Source organism: Bombina bombina, chromosome 1, assembly GCF_027579735.1.
Source record: "Bombina bombina isolate aBomBom1 chromosome 1, aBomBom1.pri, whole genome shotgun sequence".
Taxonomy (NCBI): Eukaryota; Metazoa; Chordata; class Amphibia; order Anura; family Bombinatoridae; genus Bombina; species Bombina bombina.
Window position 1 is genome coordinate 1,385,917,164 of NC_069499.1, and position 18,058 is coordinate 1,385,935,221.

An 18,058-nucleotide genomic window follows, 5' to 3' on the forward strand; every position below is an offset into this window, starting at 1 on the left:
TCTTTCCAATATTTATGGGATTTTGGATTATAACCCTCCATCCAGAACCTCCGTTATACACTTGTGTATATCAGACCATAGTCTTTTGCTAGCTGTGTAGTTACTGACCTAACCCCCTATTGCTCTACCATAATCTTTGGGTTCATTTACAAAGATACACATAGGGGTAATATTCCATACCCATTACTTATAGCTAGGATATATTATAGTGATAGGAGACTTTTTTCCTGACACACTCAAGTCCCCAGGGCTCTAGATCCCTGACTAAGGAATATATGTATCATTTCACTATGACGGATTAGGTCCACTTCACCTCTTTTCACTGCTTACTTGTAACATGATTCTATTAGGATGTGGTGACACCTTGTATGTACATAGATCGCAGCCTGACCGCAGATAATCAATGCAGGCTGGTATACCTAATAGTTGCTAATTGAGCTAGCTCTCAGTAATCACGCCATAGGGTACGAGCATAATAATTGCTATATAGGCTAATGTTAATACCAGTATATTACTTAATCCTCCCTTGGGCTATACTTATAGTGTGTATATGCTGTGGGGTTGCCATGGCAGCCTGCTGCTGTCATTTGGTTGTTAGCTCCGTTTTGACTAACGGGTCTGACTGCGATAGGTTGCCATGGCGACGCATAACAACGCTCTATTCAGAGCGCGCTGATCCGGAAGTAACCCGGATGCTCACACGCCCCTCCTGTGACCACGCTGGATTCAGCGTTCATGGCGGTTTCTGTATTGAGTCTCACACCGCCTAGATTAAGCACAATCAAGTAAGCAGTTTTCTTATAGGTGTAATAAATATGCAGTATATGCCTCTTCTGTTCATGATCGCTGCTGTTAAGTCAGATATTGATTGACACTGACTGATTGAAGTTTTTAACCTAGCTCCATGTCCTTCTAGATTGATTATCACTGATATACATAATGGTGTCACATTAGATAATAATTTTGATCTGTACATATTTTATTGTTAGATATTATGATGGTATCACACATGAATGAAATGTTGATTGTTAATTGACATCTGTTATGTACATCTCTTATGGATTGATATTGATGTATTTTGATTGGCTGATTACGTGATGGGGGAGGGGTTTGATGTGCTATATAACACTGTTTGTATCACAGTTTGGGTTGTCTGAGGAAGGGGTGAATGCCCCGAAACGTCACTACCAATAAATAGTTATTGTACTTAAATCCAGTGAGTGCTTATCCTTAATTTGATTATATATATATATATATATATATATATATATATATATATATAAATACATACACTCACACAAACACATACATATTTAGACATGTATATGTATGTATCTGTTACATGCCTGTTTTTGTCTAACACCTGATAACTTTCTAATGCAATTTGTTTTTCTTAATTATTATTAGATAGTGTTATTATGAGTATAACTGTACTTCGAAATTGCTAGCCCGACACACATTAAATTCAATTGTGCTCAAGCGAACGCGTTTATTTTCAACTTGTAATAATTCCGACACATGCAAACACCTGCAATAAACTCCTTTTCGCTCACACGCAAAAGTTAGATTGCCACTTGTAATCTGGCCCTAGAAAAGAAGGAAGGGATCAAAGATTATACAGGAAGAAGATTAATATTATAATAATATTATTTTTATTATTACTATTATTAATAAAAAAATAAACAGGGAAAGTACACAGCACTATTGAGGCATCTCAGTGCTACAAAACTACCTCTGTCTACTATGTATGCTAATGCATCTTTTGCACATAATTATCTTAGTTCTCTCATGGTTCCTTATTTAAAATAAAAGCGCAGAAACCTTCTGACTAATTGAGAAATCATATATTTTGGTGTTAGCAGTTGGGCACAAAATTATAGAGCTGGCTATAGTAGCATGTGGAGGTGCAGAGAAGCTGCATTTAGCAGGTTTATTCTAAGATTACATCTATAAAAAGTGTAGTAATTGCCAGGTTTTTGTTTCCAAAACAGGTCAAGCAAAGCTCTCCAGATCAGGCAGAGCGTTCAGCACAGCAGACGCCTCGGTTTGTTTATTATATGTATATAATTATTGTTATTTTTTTTTCTACTTCATCCTAGATTTCAACAAGGACATAACTCCAAGCTGCCATCCACCTAGCACTATAAAAGCCAACCTTTACCACCAGAGACAGTTCTGTAACATTATGCAATACCCATTCATGAACTTAATATACCAGAGAAAAAAACTGACCACAACATCATAACTCAAAAAAGATTTGTACCCTCCCCTTATCTATCTACTAACTTCTCCTTCGCTTCTCTGTACTGAATGGTACATCGCAAAAACTCCTTGAAAACATTACAGAAATAAAGAATTAAAAATCACTTTATAAAACAGGTAAAGGGCCAAATGTACTATAATTGTCACTGTTTCCAATGTTCCATGTTACCTGCTGAGTGTTTTAAATGGCAAGTATTCCCTTTATCTTTATTGTGTCATTTTAAAAAACTGATTTTGCCTGTTAAACAACCACCTATACTGAAAATATAAATACTGCAGTCATTCTTTAAATAAAAGCTATGTAAATGAGAGGTAGCAGTAGCTCAGTGGGTAGGTGAAAGTTACAAAAACTAATTTATTCATTTTCAATTGCTCTCCCTGATGATCGAAACATCCACAATGTGGCAATATATTTGAAAGGGATCCGTCACCGGAACGATATTGCCTGTGAAATATTCAAAAGACAATCTAGATGCCAAACTTGATCAAGTGTTGTCTATGTTCCAAGCCCTCACTCCGTCCTCAACTTTACTGGCTATGCTACCCCAGCTGCAACCTCTGAGTGTTACCGGACCAAGATCTGACTGGTCACCCCTCAAATTAATCTTGACTATGAAATTTGATGGAGACTTAAATGAATGCAGAGGTTTTCTGGAATAATGTCTTCATTTCAGAAGCAACCCAGTACAGTACAACTTCTGCAAAGACCTAATTTATTATTTCTCTCAAAGGCAAAGCTCTAGCCTAGGTCTCTCCTCTCAAAAGAAAATGTTGACCCCCATCTTTATGATACAAGCTTCTTTTTGTCAGCTGTCCATACTGTTTTTCACAATCTGGAAGAGCTGCAGCAACTGAGTTATCACTTTTGGATCTCCAACAAGGAATCCCCTCAGTGACTATCAAGTTCTGAACTCTAGCTGTGTTGACTGTCTGGGATGAAAAAGCTTTAAAAGCAGCATTTCAGAAGAACCTGTCTGATGGACTAAGCAATTATTTTTTAGAGACATCCCAGAATCTCTTAAAAATCGATTTAATGGTTTGATTTGACACCCGGCACTTAGAGAGACTAGAGGAACGTCAGCAAGCCCATAGCCTACAAAAGGTTCCAGTTAAACTTGCTCCTCAGTTTGTTCCTCCTATTTCTTCTGTGGATTCCAGCACTACAGAGAAGCTCTGAACACTTACGTATAAGATCCTTGGGACTGCGTCTCTACTGCAAACCAAAAGGACATCTTCTTAGAAATTACCTTATACCTTATACATTTAGTAAAATAGAGGGCTTAACTCAGGTAGGAGAAGATGAGTTTAGCTATATTAATTCATTTTTGTCTTTCCACGTGATTGTAACCATAATTGGTGATGGAGCTCTAGGTTCCTTGATTTCCCCTTATCTTGGGGCTACCCTCATTTAAACTTCATGATCCAGTCTTTCTATTGTATACTTACTGGAGTTCTTCTTTCTTGGGGATCATCAAAACCAAGAAAATTCATTGACATTGATGTGCGTCCACGGCCTACACAACCTCTCGAGGCCTCAGTGTGTTAGCAGGCCCACAGCCAGCCGCAGCTCTCCAATGCCCCTCCAGGGCAATAATTTAGCCAATGGAACCTGCACACTCTTTAGAAGAGTATTGGAAACCAGGCTTGTATGCAATAAAAACATAATTTATGCTTACCTGATAAATTCCTTTCTTCTGTTGTGTGATCAGTCCACGGGTCATCATTACTTCTGGGATATAACTCCTCCCCAACAGGAAATGCAAGAGGATTCACCCAGCAGAGCTGCATATAGCTCCTCCCCTCTACGTCAGTCCCAGTCATTCGACCAAGAATCAACGAGAAAGGAGTAACCAAGGGTGAAGTGGTGACTGGAGTATAATTTAAAAGATATTTACCTGCCTTAAAACAGGGCGGGCCGTGGACTGATCACACAACAGAAGAAAGGAATTTATCAGGTAAGCATAAATTATGTTTTCTTCTGTTATGTGTGATCAGTCCACGGGTCATCATTACTTCTGGGATACCAATACCAAAGCAAAAGTACACGGATGACGGGAGGGATAGGCAGGCTCATTATACAGAAGGAACCACTGCCTGAAGAACCTTTCTCCCAAAAATAGCCTCCGAAGAAGCAAAAGTGTCAAATTTGTAAAATTTGGAAAAAGTATGAAGCGAAGACCAAGTTGCAGCCTTGCAAATCTGTTCAACAGAGGCCTCATTCTTAAAGGCCCAAGTGGAAGCCACAGCTCTAGTGGAGTGAGCTGTAATTCTTTCAGGAGGCTGCTGTCCAGCAGTCTCATAGGCTAAACGTATTATGCTACGAAGCCAAAAAGAGAGAGAGGTAGCAGAAGCTTTTTGACCTCTCCTCTGTCCAGAATAAACGACAAACAGGGAAGAAGTTTGGCGAAAATCTTTAGTTGCCTGCAAGTAGAACTTGAGGGCACGAACTACATCCAGATTGTGTAGAAGACGTTCCTTCTTTGAAGAAGGGTTTGGACACAAGGATGGAACAACAATCTCTTGATTGATATTCCTGTTAGTGACTACCTTAGGTAAGAACCCAGGTTTAGTACGCAGAACTACCTTGTCTGAGTGAAAAATCAGATAAGGAGAATCACAATGTAAGGCTGATAACTCAGAGACTCTTCGAGCCGAGGAAATAGCCATTAAAAACAGAACTTTCCAAGATAACAATTTTATATCAATGGAATGAAGGGGTTCAAATGGAACACCCTGTAAAACTTTAAGAACTAAGTTTAAACTCCATGGTGGAGCAACAGCTTTAAACACAGGCTTGATCCTAGCTAAAGCCTGACAAAAGGCCTGGACGTCAGGATTTTCTGACAGACGCCTGTGTAACAAGATGGACAGAGCTGAAATCTGTCCCTTTAATGAACTAGCTGATAGACCCTTCTCTAAACCTTCTTGTAGAAAGGACAATATCCTAGCGATCCTAACCTTACTCCAGGAGTAACCTTTGGATTCGCACCAGTATAGGTATTTACGCCATATTTTATGGTAAATCCTTCTGGTAACAGGCTTCCTAGCCTGTATCAGGGTATCAATAACCGACTCAGAAAAACCACGTTTTGATAAAATCAAGCGTTCAATTTCCAAGCAGTCAGCTTCAGAGAAGTTAGATTTTGATGTTTGAATGGACCCTGTATCAGAAGGTCCTGTCTTAGAGGTAGAGACCAAGGCGGACAGGATGACATGTCCACTAGATCTGCATACCAAGTCCTGCGTGGCCATGCAGGCGCTATTAGAATCACTGATGCTCTCTCCTGTTTGATTTTGGCAATCAATCGAGGAAGCAGCGGGAAGGGTGGAAACACATAAGCCATCCCGAAGTTCCAAGGTGCTGTCAAAGCATCTATCAGAACCGCTCCCGGATCCCTGGATCTGGACCCGTAGAGAGGAAGTTTGGCGTTCTGGCGAGACGCCATGAGATCTATCTCTGGTTTGCCCCAACGTCGAAGTATTTGGGCAAAGACCTCCGGATGAAGTTCCCACTCCCCCGGATGAAAAGTTTGGCGACTCAAGAAATCCGCCTCCCAGTTCTCCACTCCCGGGATGTGGATTGCTGACAGGTGGCAAGAGTGAGACTCTGCCCAGCGAATTATCTTTGATACTTCCATCATTGCTAGGGAGCTTCTTGTCCCTCCCTGATGGTTGATGTAAGCTACAGTCGTGATGTTGTCCGACTGAAACCTGATGAACCCCCGAGTTGTTAATTGGGGCCAAGCCAGAAGGGCATTGAGAACTGCTCTCAATTCCAGAATGTTTATTGGAAGGAGACTCTCCTCCTGATTCCATAGTCCCTGAGCCTTCAGAGAATTCCAGACAGCGCCCCAACCTAGTAGGCTGGCGTCTGTTGTTACAATTGTCCAGTCTGGCCTGCTGAATGGCATCCCCCTGGACAGGTGTGGCCGATAAAGCCACCATAGAAGAGAATTTCTGGTCTCTTGATTCAGATTCAGAGTAGGGGACAAAGCTGAGTAATCCCCATTCCACTGACTTAGCATGCACAATTGCAGCGGTCTGAGGTGTAGGCGTGCAAAAGGTACTATGTCCATTGCCGCTACCATTAAGCCGATCACCTCCATGCATTGAGCTACTGACGGGTGTTGAATGGAATGAAGGACACGGCATGCATTTTGAAGCTTTGTTAACCTGTCTTCTGTCAGGTAAATCTTCATTTCTACAGAATCTATAAGAGTCCCCAAGAATGGAACTCTTGTGAGAGGAAAAAGAGAACTCTTCTTTTCGTTCACTTTCCATCCATGCGACCTTAGAAATGCCAGAACTAACTCTGTATGAGACTTGGCAGTTTGAAAGCTTGAAGCTTGTATTAGAATGTCGTCTAGGTACGGAGCTACCGAAATCCCTCGCGGTCTTAGTACCGCCAGAAGGGCACCCAGAACCTTTGTGAAGATTCTTGGAGCCGTAGCCAATCCGAATGGAAGAGCTACAAACTGGTAGTGCCTGTCTAAGAAGGCAAACCTTAGATACCGGTGATGATGATGCGTAGCAAGGAGCGCCAAAAACGGCCCCTCCCTCTCACACACAGCAGTGAAGAGAAACGAAACTGTCATAATTAAAACCAAACAACTGCCAAGTGGAAAATAATGCCCAAATATTTATTCACTCAGTACCTCAGAAATGTAAACGATTCTACATTCCAGCAAAAACGTTTAACATGATAAATACTTATTAAAAGGATTAGTGACTTTTAACAGAGTAGTTCCGGTGAAATACCATCCCCAGAATACTGAAGTGTATACATACATGACATTATAACGGTATGGCAGGATTTTCTCATCAATTCCATTCAGAAAATAAAAACTGCTACATACCTCAATGCAGATTCATCTGCCCGCTGTCCCCTGATCTGAAGCTTTTACCTCCCTCAGATGGCCGAGAACAGCAATATGATCTTAACTACTCCGGTTAAAATCATAGTAAAAAACTCTGGTAGATTCTTCCTCAAACTCTGCCAGAGAAGTAATAACACGCTCCGGTGCTATTGTAAAATAACAAACTTTTGATTGAAGTCATAAAAACTAAGTATAATCACCATAGTCCTCTCACACATCCTATCTAGTCGTTGGGTGCAAGAGAATGACTGGGACTGACGTAGAGGGGAGGAGCTATATGCAGCTCTGCTGGGTGAATCCTCTTGCATTTCCTGTTGGGGAGGAGTTATATCCCAGAAGTAATGATGACCCGTGGACTGATCACACATAACAGAAGAAAGTAGGATTAGCCTGCTAATTAACCCTTTGCTTTACTGTAACCTTTGCCAGAATTCAAGGATAAGGGACTGTTGCTAATTATCTCTCTGTATTATGCAGATCCTCCATAATTCATTTTCACCTTAGGGGTTTGTCATCAGTTCAGCAATGTGGACTTCATAATCCCGCTGTAAATATATATATATATATATATATATATATATCATGATTTTGCTGCCAATCCTAACTCCAATATTTACCCTGTAAAAGATAACAATTGTGGCCTTTATTCGGTATACACAGCATATTGTATCTACAGCAGCTTTGATTTATTCTCTCTATACCTGCCACTCAAATGAAAGTACAAGTCGACTAACCACGTTGCCACCTAATATTTACATTACTGCTAGATCTGCTACATTCTATCTCTCATGTCTCTGAGAAAATCTGCTAACGGGGACACATCTTTCCAGACCATCTTTAAGCATAACATCCTCTGTAAATAATTATTTAAAAGCCTTTGGAACGCCTGAACACAGACAAGACATCTGAAAATATTAATATAACCATTCATAATACCCAGACAGATTTGTCTGAACAAACAGAAAACATGGATATGCCTCTGACCAAAGCAGATATATGTGGTCTACCTAAAAAAGACTTGGCTAAGCTGATGACTATGGCTGAGACAATGAAAAAATAATGTATTAAGGAGAAAATAACTGGTCTTAGGTCTGATCTAAATGAACTTGGTTGAGAGACCATGGTTAAAGAAATGGAATGTTCTTCCCAAACAATCACTAAACATGACCAATCTTGAAAAAGAAGTTGCCAAAACAATCAAAGGATCAGTGGGATCACTGAATCTGATGACATTATGTCTTTAAAACCTTTGCCAGTGAGGAATCCCATCTGCTGGACAATCTTCAAATTGAAAAAGCACACAGGGCCCTAAACCTCTCCACAATTTACCCCATAGGGATGTGATCATTAAATTCCTCTTTTTTCAAGAAAAAACAGAATTTATGTTTACCTGATAAATTTCTTTCTCCAACGGTGTGTCCGGTCCACGGCGTCATCCTTACTTGTGGGATATTCTCTTCCCCAACAGGAAATGGCAAAGAGCCCAGCAAAGCTGGTCACATGATCCCTCCTAGGCTCCGCCTACCCCAGTCATTCGACCGACGTTAAGGAGGAATATTTGCATAGGAGAAACCATATGGTACCGTGGTGACTGTAGTTAAAGAAAATAAATTATCAGACCTGATTAAAAAACCAGGGCGGGCCGTGGACCGGACACACCGTTGGAGAAAGAAATTTATCAGGTAAACATAAATTCTGTTTTCTCCAACATAGGTGTGTCCGGTCCACGGCGTCATCCTTACTTGTGGGAACCAATACCAAAGCTTTAGGACACGGATGAAGGGAGGGAGCAAATCAGGTCACCTAAATGGAAGGCACCACGGCTTGCAAAACCTTTCTCCCAAAAATAGCCTCAGAAGAAGCAAAAGTATCAAACTTGTAAAATTTGGTAAAAGTGTGCAGTGAAGACCAAGTCGCTGCCCTACATATCTGATCAACAGAAGCCTCGTTCTTGAAGGCCCATGTGGAAGCCACAGCCCTAGTGGAATGAGCTGTGATTCTTTCGGGAGGCTGCCGTCCGGCAGTCTCGTAAGCCAATCTGATGATGCTTTTAATCCAAAAAGAGAGAGAGGTAGAAGTTGCTTTTTGACCTCTCCTTTTACCTGAATAAACAACAAACAAGGAAGATGTTTGTCTAAAATCCTTTGTAGCATCTAAATAGAATTTTAGAGCGCGAACAACATCCAAATTGTGCAACAAACGTTCCTTCTTTGAAACTGGTTTTGGACACAGAGAAGGTACGATAATCTCCTGGTTAATGTTTTTGTTAGAAACAACTTTTGGAAGAAAACCAGGTTTAGTACGTAAAACCACCTTATCTGCATGGAACACCAGATAAGGAGGAGAACACTGCAGAGCAGATAATTCTGAGACTCTTCTAGCAGAAGAAATCGCAACTAAAAACAAAACTTTCCAAGATAATAACTTAATATCAACGGAATGTAAGGGTTCAAACGGAACCCCCTGAAGAACTGAAAGAACTAAATTGAGACTCCAAGGAGGAGTCAAAGGTTTGTAAACAGGCTTGATTCTAACCAGAGCCTGAACAAAGGCTTGAACATCTGGCACAGCTGCCAGCTTTTTGTGAAGTAATACCGACAAGGCAGAAATCTGTCCCTTCAGGGAACTAGCAGATAATCCTTTTTCCAATCCTTCTGGAAGGAAGGATAGAATCCTAGGAATCTTAACCTTGTCCCAAGGGAATCCTTTAGATTCACACCAACAGATATATTTTTTCCAAATTTTGTGGTAAATCTTTCTAGTTACAGGCTTTCTGGCCTGAACAAGAGTATCGATAACAGAATCTGAGAATCCTCGCTTCGATAAAATCAAGCGTTCAATCTCCAAGCAGTCAGCTGGAGTGAAATCAGATTCGGATGTTCGAACGGACCCTGAACAAGAAGGTCTCGTCTCAAAGGTAGCTTCCAAGGTGGAGCCGATGACATATTCACCAGATCTGCATACCAAGTCCTGCGTGGCCACGCAGGAGCTATCAAGATCACCGACGCCCTCTCCTGATTGATCCTGGCTACCAGCCTGGGGATGAGAGGAAATGGCGGGAACACATAAGCTAGTTTGAAGGTCCAAGGTGCTACTAGTGCATCCACTAGAGCCGCCTTGGGATCCCTGGATCTGGCCCCGTAGCAAGGAACTTTGAAGTTCTGACGAGAAGCCATCAGATCCATGTCTGGAATGCCCCACAGGTGAGTGACTTGGGCAAAGATTTCCGGATGGAGTTCCCACTCCCCCGGATGCAATGTCTGACGACTCAGAAAATCCGCTTCCCAATTTTCCACTCCTGGGATGTGGATAGCAGACAGGTGGCAGGAGTGAGACTCCGCCCATAGAATGATTTTGGTCACTTCTTCCATCGCCAGGGAACTCCTTGTTCCCCCCTGATGGTTGATGTACGCAACAGTTGTCATGTTGTCTGATTGAAACCGTATGAACTTGGTCCTCGCTAGCCGAGGCCAGGCCTTGAGAGCATTGAATATCGCTCTCAGTTCCAGAATATTTATCGGTAGAAGAGATTCTTCCCGAGACCAAAGACCCTGAGCTTTCAGGGATCCCCAGACCGCGCCCCAGCCCATCAGACTGGCGTCGGTCGTGACAATGACCCACTCTGGTCTGCGGAACGTCATCCCTTGAGACAGATTGTCCAGGGACAGCCACCAACGGAGTGAGTCTCTGGTCCTCTGATTTACTTGTATCTTCGGAGACAAGTCTGTATAGTCCCCATTCCACTGACTGAGCATGCACAGTTGTAATGGTCTTAGATGAATGCGCGCAAAAGGAACTATGTCCATCGCCGCTACCATCAACCCGATCACTTCCATGCACTGAGCTATGGAAGGAAGAGGAACGGAATGAAGTATCCGACAAGAGTCTAGAAGTTTTGTTTTTCTGGCCTCTGTTAGAAAGATCCTCATTTCTAAAGAGTCTATAATTGTTCCCAAGAAGGGAACCCTTGTTGACGGGGATAGAGAACTCTTTTCCACGTTCACTTTCCAGCCGTGAGATCTGAGAAAGGCCAGGACAATGTCCGTGTGAGCCTTTGCTTGAGGAAGGGACGACGCTTGAATCAGAATGTCGTCCAGGTAAGGTACTACTGCAATGCCCCTTGGTCTTAGCACCGCTAGAAGGGAGCCTAGTACCTTTGTGAAAATCCTTGGAGCAGTGGCTAATCCGAAAGGAAGCGCCACGAACTGGTAATGTTTGTCCAGGAATGCAAACCTTAGGAACCGATGATGTTCCTTGTGGATAGGAATATGTAGATACGCATCCTTTAAATCCACCGTGGTCATGAATTGACCCTCCTGGATGGAAGGAAGAATAGTTCGAATGGTTTCCATCTTGAAAGATGGAACCTTGAGAAACTTGTTTAAGATCTTGAGATCTAAGATTGGTCTGAACGTTCCCTCTTTTTTGGGAACTATGAACAGATTGGAGTAGAACCCCATCCCTTGTTCTCTTAGTGGAACAGGATGAATCACTCCCATTTTTAACAGGTCTTCTACACAATATAAGAACGCCTGTCTTTTTATGTGGTCTGAAGACAACTGAGACCTGTGGAACCTCCCCCTTGGGGGAAGTCCCTTGAATTCCAGAAGATAACCCTGGGAGACTATTTCTAGCGCCCAAGGATCCAGAACATCTCTTGCCCAAGCCTGAGCGAAGAGAGAGAGTCTGCCCCCCACCAGATCCGGTCCCGGATCGGGGGCCAATATTTCATGCTGTCTTGGTAGCAGTGGCAGGCTTCTTGGCCTGCTTTCCCTTGTTCCAGCCTTGCATTGGTCTCCAAGCTGGCTTGGCTTGAGAAGTATTACCCTCTTGCTTAGAGGACGTAGCACTTTGGGCTGGTCCGTTTTTACGAAAGGGACGAAAATTGGGTCTATTTTTCGCCTTGAAAGGCCGATCCTGAGGAAGGGCGTGGCCCTTACCCCCAGTGATATCCGAGATAATCTCTTTCAAGTCAGGGCCAAACAGCGTTTTCCCCTTAAAAGGAATGTTTAGTAGCTTGTTCTTGGAAGACGCGTCAGCCGACCAAGATTTCAACCAAAGCGCTCTGCGCGCCACAATAGCAAACCCAGAATTCTTAGCCGCTAACCTAGCCAATTGCAAAGTGGCGTCTAGGGTGAAAGAATTAGCCAATTTGAGAGCATTGATTCTGTCCATAATCTCCTCATAAGGAGGAGAATCACTATCGAGCGCCTTTATCAGTTCATCAAACCAGAAACATGCGGCTGTAGTGACAGGGACAATGCATGAAATTGGTTGTAGAAGGTAACCCTGCTGAACAAACATCTTTTTAAGCAAACCTTCTAATTTTTTATCCATAGGATCTTTGAAAGCACAACTATCCTCTATGGGTATAGTGGTGCGTTTGTTTAAAGTAGAAACCGCTCCCTCGACCTTGGGGACTGTCTGCCATAAGTCCTTTCTGGGGTCGACCATAGGAAACAATTTTTTAAATATGGGGGGAGGGACGAAAGGAATACCGGGCCTTTCCCATTCTTTATTAACAATGTCCGCCACCCGCTTGGGTATAGGAAAAGCTTCTGGGAGCTCCGGCACCTCTAGGAACTTGTCCATTTTACATAGTTTCTCTGGGATGACCAACTTTTCACAATCATCCAGAGTGGATAATACCTCCTTAAGCAGAATGCGGAGATGTTCCAACTTAAATTTAAATGCAATTACATCAGGTTCAGCCTGTTGAGAAATGTTCCCTGAATCAGTAATTTCTCCCTCAGACAAAACCTCCCTGGCCCCCTCAGATTGGGTTAGGGGCCCTTCAGAGATATTAATATCAGCGTCGTCATGCTCTTCTGTAACTAAAACAGAGCAGCCACGCTTACGCTGACAAGGGTTCATTTTGGCTAAAATGTTTTTGACAGAATTATCCATTACAGCCGTTAATTGTTGCATAGTAAGCAGTATTGGCGCGCTAGATGTACTAGGGGCCTCCTGAGTGGGCAAAACTCGTGTAGACGAAGGAGGGAATGATGCAGTACCATGCTTACTCCCCTCACTTGAGGAATCATCTTGGGCATCATTGTCATTATCACATAAATCACATTTATTTAAATGAGCAGGAATTCTGGCTTCCCCACATTCAGAACACAGTCTATCTGGTAGTTCAGACATGTTAAACAGGCATAAACTTGATAATAAAGTACAAAAAACGTTTTAAAATAAAACCGTTACTGTCACTTTAAATTTTAAACTGAACACACTTTATTACTGCAATTGCGAAAAAACATGAAGGAATTGTACAAAATTCACCAAATTTTCACCACAGTGTCTTAAAGCCTTAAAAGTATTGCACACCAAATTTGGAAGCTTTAACCCTTAAAATAACGGAACCGGAGCCGTTTTAACACTTTAACCCCTTTACAGTCCCTGGTATCTGCTTTGCTGAGACCCAACCAAGCCCAAAGGGGAATACGATACCAATTGACGCCTTCAGAAAGTCTTTTCTAAGTATCAGAGCTCCTCTCACATGCGACTGCATGCCATGCCTCTCAAAAACAAGTGCGCCACACCGGCGCGAAAATGAGGCTCTGCTTATGCTTTGGGAAAGCCCCAGAGAAATAAGGTGTCTAATACAGTGCCTGCCGATATTATAATATCAATAAACCCAGATAAAATGATTCCTCAAAGCTAAATATGTTTTAAAACTGAATCGATTTAGCCTAGAAAAGTCTACAATCTTAATAAGCCCTTGTGAAGCCCTTATTTACCATCGTATAAACATGGCTTACCGGATCCCATAGGGAAAAAATGACAGCTTCCAGCATTACATCGTCTTGTTAGAATGTGTCATACCTCAAGCAGCAAGAGACTGCACACTGTTCCCCCAACTGAAGTTAATTGCTCTCAACAGTCCTGTGTGGAACAGCCATGGATTTTAGTTACGGTGCTAAAATCATTTTCCTCATACAAACAGAAATCTTCATCTCTTTTCTGTTTCTGAGTAAATAGTACATACCAGCACTATTTTAAAATAACAAACTCTTGATTGAATAATAAAAACTACAGTTAAACACTAAAAAACTCTAAGCCATCTCCGTGGAGATGTTGCCTGTACAACGGCAAAGAGAATGACTGGGGTAGGCGGAGCCTAGGAGGGATCATGTGACCAGCTTTGCTGGGCTCTTTGCCATTTCCTGTTGGGGAAGAGAATATCCCACAAGTAAGGATGACGCCGTGGACCGGACACACCTATGTTGGAGAAAGAACAAATATTTGATCTCGCTAGGAAAGAGCAACAGACCGCATTTTAAGGACACTATATCCAAAAAGTGTCTGACCTTTCCTCACAGACTTTACACAGACTTCCCTTCAGAGATAACAAAATATGCTATAAATGGACATTTTACCCCTCCACAGGAAACCTGATAAGCTACGTCCAAAACCTCAGAGACAAACATTGAGCAAAGTAACAACAAAGAGTCACAAAAAGAAAGCCTCAGAAAAGCTTCCCTCAGAAGCTTCCTTGGCACATGATGTTAAATGATTGAATTTACTTTAATTTGGGCTAATATTCCTTTCAAGAGGCCATCTGGTTATTCAGGAGACCTAGAGCCCAATTAAGTATAGATATGCTTATTATACAAAGATAGTTGCAGGCCTCCACTGTTAGACAGCATTCTATCCACAAAATTTACTATCCATAGGGTTATAGCTACCCCAGTAAATTGCCTCTAGTTAATGATCCAAAACAAACAGAATTGCATCAGCACAATTTCCAATATTTCTGCTATTTTATTATAAAGAAATGCTTACAAAAGTCATGCTGCTGCAATTCTGTTTTGTTTTGGAACATTGATCTTCAGTGAGGCTGCTGGATTCATTAATTGGATTTACTATTTAGTTAATGAGTCAGTTAGTTTCTAGCTTAACTGTTTGTTAGTTTATCTTAGTTAACTTTAATTTTGTGATGTGATCATTAAATTCCTCTTTTTTCAAGAAAAAGAACAAATATTTGATCTCGCTAGGATCGGGATGATTGACACCTCCTGCTAGTGGCCGATTGGCCGCAAATGTGCAGGGGGCGGCATTGCACAAGCATTTCACCAGAGGAGAGGTAACTAGAGAAGCATGGTAAATGATCCAATTTACTAATAAATAAATCAAAATCTGAAATGTTGCAAATTCATATCCCTCCTGGGACCCAAATTTAATTATCTCATATCTCACAATACCAATGTGCAAAGAACTAAATTTCAATTCTTAGGGCTTAAAATTACTATATCTCCTAAATCACTCTTTAATGCTATCTATACCTACCTATATAGAGAAATAGCATCAGAACTGATCACCTGGAACTCACATTTGCACCTTTCATGCATAGGTTGTATGCATGCCACTAAAATGACTCTCTTTATTATTTCCAAACTATCCCCAAACTCTATTGCTCACTATTGAGGTTTTTTTTTGCACCAGGGCCATCCTTTGAGAAGGTTCGCTTCTCCTTGGATTAATCCCTGCTAGGTATATCAGAAACCTGAAGGGCATACTGAACAAATTTATTTAGAAAGACAAAAACCGAAGGCTAAACACCCAATTTATGTTAAATTGTAGGGATAGGGGAGGCTTAGATGCACCACATATGTTATTTTATTATTGTGCAATGCACTTGGGGAGAATAGTTCATTAGTGCGGACACAGTGGAACTAGTAGCAAGCAATGGGTCCAACTGGAGAACAATCTTGCGCAAGACCAGTGCTAGTTAGATAAACAACATAGGAAGTCTACTTGCTCAAAAAATCTTCTGTTCAAGAAATGGTTCACTCTCTAAAATACCAATCCCCCTTACTTTATGTGATGATGGTTTAAAGGACCTAAATTCATTCATGGCTGACTTTCCCTTCCCATTCAATGATTGGTTATCATATTTTCAAGTAAGAAATTTCTTCCCAACACATCTATATAAAAAATACCTTAGCAGACATCTAATGCCTTACAAGGATTTATGCAGTAATAATTCCCCTGCCTCTGAAATACTTTCAATCTGATATAAATTGTTAACTTTAGCATGGTACCCAAACCCAAATACTCCTTCTTGTGTAACTAAATGGGAAAATATTCTGAACACATCTATCCAAGACAAGACTTGGAATAAGATATTGCTTGCTATGGTCCAACAAACAAATAGATAATGAAAATGAATGCACTTATCGTTTCACAGTGATCAAGCTGTGGATAATCCAGTCACCCAGGCCCTATCTCTCCAACGGCCTCATGATAAATTAAAAAAAAAGAAGAACAAACGTCAGAGTATATGGACATCGGATCAGTGTGTCTGTATGTTTTTAATGTGAAACAATAAAGGTGTTTTTATTTTACCTCGGGCTTACTCACTCTATTGTGACACTTTTCCACTAATGACAACAGCTGGCACTTAGGCGTCATCCGCTAACCAAAAGGTAAAGTTTTTTCGTTTGTATTCCTTGCTATGCACAAATCCTCAATCCACAAACCAATATTAAGCTTGTCACAAGGTGGTACCTTACTCTACAGAGATTGTGCCATATCTACCCAACGTGCTCAGACAGATAGCTGGAGAGGTTGTGATGAGGAGGGCTCCCTCCTACATATCTGGTGGGAGTGTAAAATCGTTCTTGGTGACTGACACTATGCAAATGGTACTTACATGCCCACTCTAATCTGATGGTATAGCAATCCTCATGCTTGGAAATATCTGGATTCCTTGTAAACATAAATGTCAAACTGCGGTAAGCATTTTTCACAGCTAGGGGGCGTTAGTTCATGTGTGCCATACAGATAACATTGTGCTCACTCCTGTTGAGTTACCTATGAGTCAGCACTGATTGGCTAAAATGCAAGTCTGTCAAAAGAACTGAAAAAGGGTGCAGTCTGCAGAAGCTTAGATACAAGGTAATCACAGAGGTAAAAGTATATTAATATAACTGTGTTAGTTATGCAAAACTGGGGAATGGGTAATAAAGGGATTATCTATCTTTTTAAATAAAAATTCTGGAGTAGACTGTCCCTTTAAGATTTGATACCTGAATTTCCCAGGATGCAACTGTTGTGTATTCACATCTGAGTATTTTCTAATATGTTTAAACTTACATATAGAAGCTCACTTAGTCATATGAAACCAAAAATATTTATTTCATGATTCAGATAGATAATACAATTTTAATCAACTTTTATAATTTCCTTCGATTAGCAAATGCATTTATTCCTTTGATATTCTTTGTTGAAGGATCATCAATACACTACTGGGAGCTAGCTGAGCACATTGGGTGAAACAATGACAAGAGTTATATATGTGCAGCCACCAATCAGCACCTTGTTCCCAGTAGTGCATTGCTGCTCCTGAGCCTACGTAGGTATTCTTTTCACAAAAAAATACCAAGAGAACAAAGCAAATTAGATAACAGAAGTAAATTAAAAAGTGTTTAAAATTGTAAGTTCTATCTGAATTGTGAAATAAAAGTTTTGTTTCATGTCCCTTTAAAAGGAACATTCTACTGCAAACATGTCATGCTCTAAATTATAGTGTGTGTCATTATTGTATTACTTACTCCACAAAATGGTTAAACACATAGGTAAAGTGCAGATTGGGAGCCATAAATGGGGCCTTTTACGTAGTACTCTGAGCTCACCGCACGTCACTGTACTCTTCATTCGGAAATACAAAAATGATATGTTCTAAAGGATTAGAGCAAGTAATGTTTGTTTTAAATTGTCCATTTAACATGATTTGTTTTTTAGGTACGTAATAGGAACACTCTTGGTTCAGACGCATATAAATACTGAAGCAGTTCCTTGCTGCGCCATTTCATCACCTAGTGATTCTTCTAATAAGCCTCAGCATTATCCTGTTAAGATCAGTGTGATGTTTTCCTTATTTTAAAATATGAACCACTTCCTTGTCAGGTGAA